The sequence below is a fragment of the Mus caroli genome, chromosome 10 (assembly GCF_900094665.2).
Source record: "Mus caroli chromosome 10, CAROLI_EIJ_v1.1, whole genome shotgun sequence".
NCBI classification, from domain to species: Eukaryota; Metazoa; Chordata; class Mammalia; order Rodentia; family Muridae; genus Mus; species Mus caroli.
This window is the reverse complement of record NC_034579.1, coordinates 46,403,277-46,409,147: the sequence shown is the minus strand read 5'-3', so window position 1 is coordinate 46,409,147 and position 5,871 is coordinate 46,403,277.

Here is a 5,871-nt window from a genome sequence, read left to right as displayed (position 1 = left end):
TGCATGCTGTTTTCCCCATTTTTACGTAAAAATACTTGATAAGACTTGATTATTTCTAATGTACACAGATCAATGAATGCATACTTCCTGGAAATACATGACAATAAACAAACAACCACCAACAATAACAAAAACAAAAAATTCTGAAGAACAACAGTAAAACATACTAGAATTGTAAATTTCTTGTGCCTCTGATCCATGGCCACTGCCGTTACTTTTAGCAGGCTAGGATGGGTAGAGTCCTTAGCATCTGTATCTATATCTTCAGTGAAATAGTGCCACATTCACTCCAGTGGAGTCTGAGTGACAAGTCCAAAAGCTTGGCTGGAGTCCTGAGGCAAAAAATTTCATGGAAACTGGTCTCCTGGAGATCCTTGTCATCCCATAACACAGATGTGGTCCAGATTTGTCATTGCAAGTGTAGGTAAAGGGTTTTGCACACTTTCTTTCAGTATTGTTTTATTATAAGTGCCCCCAAGGGGTGATTTGGCAAATAGCCAAATTAGATTGGACTTTGTTTCCTGGCCACCCCTGGCACCCCAACATCCTACTCAATTGTTGAACTGACCTTGGGCTTGGAATTTTGTGAGAATGTCACTTATTCAGACAAAATGCCTCCAGTGTTGAAGGAGAGAGTGAAAGAAATCAGGCATTGCAGTTTACTGGATAAGAGTTAGAAATCTCAGGGCAAGTTCAACAAAGTAAACTTAGAATTCTCATTACAGTCATGTATGGCAGACTACATTACAAAATAGAAGAAAGTTGGTGGACTCCTCTGATAAATGAAGGTTCCCCAGAAGCACTTAGAATAACAGCTGAGTCACCCCATATGCAGGAATTTACAATGGTCTAGGAAGAAGTTGGGTTGTGGTTTAAAAAGGAACTAGAGTATCATGTTATTCACAGAAATGTTAGCAAGAATGGAACCTCACAAAGCCCAGAAGAATAGCACAATTAGGTGTTGACTAAGGGACCCCTGGTGGTGGGTTATACAATAGACTAGAATTGTGGCTAGGGTATGAAGCTGTTTTACCTGGAGCATGAAGCCCTTGCACCTGGCTCCTAAGAATAAGCTGACTTAAGATAGGGCTGATTTTATCTCAGTTGTAACAACTGACTGGTTCTTGCAGCTTTTGTGTATGCATTTTTCAGTTCTGTGTAAAGAGTCATTATGACCTCAATGTATCTTGGCTGATGTATCACCTAACTTCCCTGTTTTCTTCTATAATGACTATATAAGTTTGGTGCTTGCTTTGAGAAATTACACTCAGATTCAGCACTCTCTTGTGTTCGTGTCTGTTTGTCATTCACCAACTCCTTGTCCACCTGAGTACAAGAACCCTGATTCTCCCTGGGTTGACAGACCCTGACTGGATCTACCCTCAGCAAAATAGCTATTGGTGTAGTAGGTCATTCTGGTCTCTGACTCTCCAGGCTTCTGCAGTATCCACTGCTTGAGCTTTCCTCAATCTCTCCTCCATAGTCAGAGAAGGGAGAAATGCATGGAGATTGAAATTGTTTCATTCACCTCTCTTTCCTCTATCCCCTTCTCCCCCACTCCTCCACCTCTCTGTCTCTGTCTGTCTCTGCCTCTGTCTCTGTCTCTGTCTGTCTCTCTGTCTCTCTGTCTCTCTGTCTCTCTCTGTCTCTGTCTCTCTCTCTCTCTCTCTCTCTATATATATATATATATATATCTATCTCTGTGTGTGTGTGTGTGTTCATGGCCTATTGAGTGCCCACCCAATACTTGTTTTTCAGAGATTTTTACTTATTTATTTCTTGTGGCTGGGCTTGTGTAGGCTTTAGACCATACTTGCTAAAATAAACGAATGCAACAAACAAACAAGTATGTGTTTATGTGAGAGAGAATGTAACATTAGAAGCATTGGATTCAGTACAGTAGAGCACATATTCAATGGGGGAATCTCTGATGTCAAAGCTGCCTTTGAAGTGGCTAAGGTCAGGCTAAGCTGACTCCATGACAGGCTGCAACTTAGTAATTGTAAAGTAGTTATAAGTTGCTGTTTTCCAAAAATGAGAACATGGGTCCAAGAATCTGTGGTCTGCCAAACACAGCCACAGTCAGCCAATTCAAGGACACCTTGTCATCTGGCCTGAAGGAAAAATAGGCAAATAGAATGAGTAATCAACCACCCTGAAAGGTCCCCAGAGCACTAACCATGTATAGAATTAGCCAGACTCCTAGAGATAGTGCTAACCTATCAAGGTAAAAGGACACATACCCCTCCCTGGAATGTTCCCAACTGACAATATAGCTGGACTTGACAGTCCACTGGGTGACTCTGTTCCTGATTGGGGAAACCTCTGCATGCAGAAAATTGTGCTGTGTAAATAATTGCGCTTTGGTTTTGCATACGATTTGAGTCTGGGGTATCATTCTTGTCTTTTTTTTTTTCCAGAGCTGAGGACAGAACCCAGGGCCTTGTGCTTGCTAGGCAAGCGCTCTACCACTGAGCTAAATCCCCAACCCCTGGGGTATCATTCTTACACCTGATCTACATAATGAGTTCCAAGATAATTAATTACATTTAGGTTTATATTTATTTTATCTATTTATTTAATCTCACTTTTATTGTCTGTCTGTCTGTCTATCTGTCTAACTATGAACTCTACACTGAGAAAGCCTATCTCCAATAAATCAAAACTAATTAGGTCTTCCTAGCATGCAGAAGGAGATAAATTGACTAATTTTATTTATCCTTTATTATACATTTTAATTAAAAATAATAATAGAAATTAAAATTAAAATGATCAACTCACCTGGCATTTAAAAAACATAAAAGCAAAAAAACAAAAAAGCAAAAAACCATAGCTGTGGATGTTATGAGACTTTTGAGTATTTTTGAGTTTCTCCTTACAATTGTGCCCATGCAAACTGGGTTTAAGTTCTGGTCTTCTAGAGGCTAATCAACAGAGAACAAAAAATGACCTTGAAAAGTAGGTCACATGGTTGCTTCCATCTTGGTGAGGTCAGCAGCCTAGATGGCTGCCATCTACATGGTGGCTTCCATCTTGGTGAGGTTAATGTACAATAAAATAAAGTAACAGAACAAGTTATTTAGAACTAACAAACATACAAACACAAAGCCTTCAAGGAGTTAAAGAAATAAAAGGAAGTTGGGCATGGAAGTCTAGTCCCTGGGAGACAGTGAAGGATAAACTAAGTTCCAGAACAGTGTCTTCTATGCAGAGAAAAACTCTTTATGACCTGCCCTGTCCCTCCCCAGGCTTATGTCTGATGAGCCTCCTAGTTATGTGAAACAAAACTAACAGACCAAATTAGAACAGCAGTGGAATAGCTAAAATTTCTGTTTGTACTTTTTGTTTGTTTGTTTTTAGGTTTTGTTTTGTTTTGTTTTTCAAGACAGGGTTTCTCAGTGTAGACCTGGTTGGCCTCAAATTGACAAGAGATTGACTTGTCTCTGTCTCTTGAGTGCTGGGATTAGAGGCATGTGCCACCACTTCTGGTTTCCTATTTGTATTTTTATTTCCAAGAATACTTTTTTGTAATGGTTTGCTGTAAACATTTGCATGTTGATTTAAATTTTTTTATTTTATTTTTTTATGTTTATTTTTAGTGGGTCCCTATTTTCCCAGGTTGGTTACTATTTGATATGTTGCTGGAGATGTCCTGATTCTTGTCTTTCTATCTCCTGAGTGCCAGGATTACAGGCACAGGCCAGCACACCCATTTTATACAGTGCTTTATGCTGCCTAGGCTAGAGCTCCTATCTTTCCTCATAGGTTTGATACCCAGCAGTACTATTCCTTGCTTGTTTGTTTTATTCCATGAAAGTTATATTTGTGTTTATTTTTATGTTTATTATTTATTTATACTTTTATTATTTATCTGTAATGACTGCCCACTCCAGGGAAGCCTCTGGCCTCCCTGAGCACCTGCATTCCAGCAAATGTATTGATACAAATACAGATACACAAGCAAAATTAATAAAAAAATTTCCCCAGTTAGTGGGAAATAATAATTATATAATAATAGTAATAATAGTAATCCTGACATTTAAAAGTAAATTCAAAAAGTAAGAAAAGCAAAGAAAACACAGAGGTGAGGCTTTCAGTGTTGGATCAGAACCCTGAATTATTATTATTATTATTATGCTTTTTCAAGACAGGGTTTCTCTGTATAGCCCTGGCTGTCCTGGAAATCACTCTGTAGACCAGGCTGGCCTTGAACTCAGAAATCTGCCTGCCTCTGCCTCTGCTGGGATTAAAGGCATGCACCACCACTGCCTGGCAGATAGAAATCTTTATAATTGAAACAAAGTTGAAGTTATAATCTCCTACACTGGCACAGAATTTATGTGATACAAATTTAAAGATCTCATTGGTATGAATTTCTTATTGATATAAAATTATGATTAATATTGTTACTCTCATATAGGTATTGTGCCTATATAACACATTTAAGAATACAAGGCTTATACCCAGTCCTTCTATAACTGATATTATAAACTCATTTTAGATGGTTAAGCAATACAAGTTAAGGGTCAGATAGTATACTTGTAGTGTTGAATTCATTAAAAGGATGTTTCTGAGATAGTTCAATGAGAATTGGCAGTGAGCAATCAAGACTTAACAGTACAGAGATTCTTTGGGTAGATAAATAGTCTTCAAAGGTGTCAGAAGTACACAGAATATGATGTTTATGGATTTTTCTTTATTAAAGATTATTTGACTAGAGACCTGTCTGCTCCTGATAGCACCTCTTTCTTGTATTCAAAGAAGAAATTGAGCATCAATGGAGTTGGTCCAGTTATCCTAACCTGGAGCCCCAAGATCTCTCAGACACTGAGTCACTGACCAGGAAGCATAATTCAGCTGATATGAGGCACATATACGGCAGAGGGCTGACTGTTCTGGCCTCAGTGAGAGAAGATGCACCTAACCCTTGAGAGACTTGAGGCCCCAGGGAGTGGAGAGGTCTGGTGGGGTGGGGCCAGGTGGGTGGGGACATTCTCTTGGAGATAGTATGGAGAGGAGGTATGGGATGAGGGCCAGTCAGAGGCGGGTAGACCGGACTATAAAGAAAAGATTAAAGAATAAAAAAAAATGAAGAAAAGAAAAGAATCGCAGGAGGCAGAGGGAGGGAGGGCCATGGTTGTGAGAGGGAAGTGGGGGTGGGGGAGAGGAACAAGCATGGGAAGAGACAGGAAAGAAGCACAGAGGGTCATGAGAATGAATGGAAATATGCTGCTGCAGGGATTGTGGATTGGGGAGGGGGAACTCTAGAATGTTCCAGAAACTTGTGATGTGAGAAGTTCACAGGACTCACTTGAGATGACCTTAGCTGAAATACCCAATAGTAGGGAGATAGAACCTGAAGAGACTACCTCTAGTAGATAGACAAGGCCCCCAGTGGAGGGATGGTGTCACCAAACTATCTTCAAAATTTTTGACCCAGAAGTTGGGGACTCTTATGGAAGAGCCTGGAGAAGGATTGAAGGACCTGAAGGGAATAGGAATGCCACAGAATGACCAGCGGAGTCAACTAACCTGGACCCTGAGGAGTTCCAACAGACTGAGTCACCAACCAAAGAGCATACAGAGGTGGACAGAGGCTCCACACACATGTACCATATATTCAGGTCTCCATGTAGTTCCCCTAACAACTTGGAGTGGGAGCTGTTCCTAAAGCTTTTGCCTGTCTGTAGAATCCAGTCCCCAGTAGTAGGGCCACAGGCCTCATCCGGCCTGATCAGCACCAGGGTAGCTAGAGCCCAGGGTCGGTCGGCTGACCGACGACCAGCTACCCACGACCCCCGCCACAGGATTTTGAGACTGCTGGTGAGTGGAACACAGCTTCTGCTCCAGTCCAATCACGCGGGACCTGAG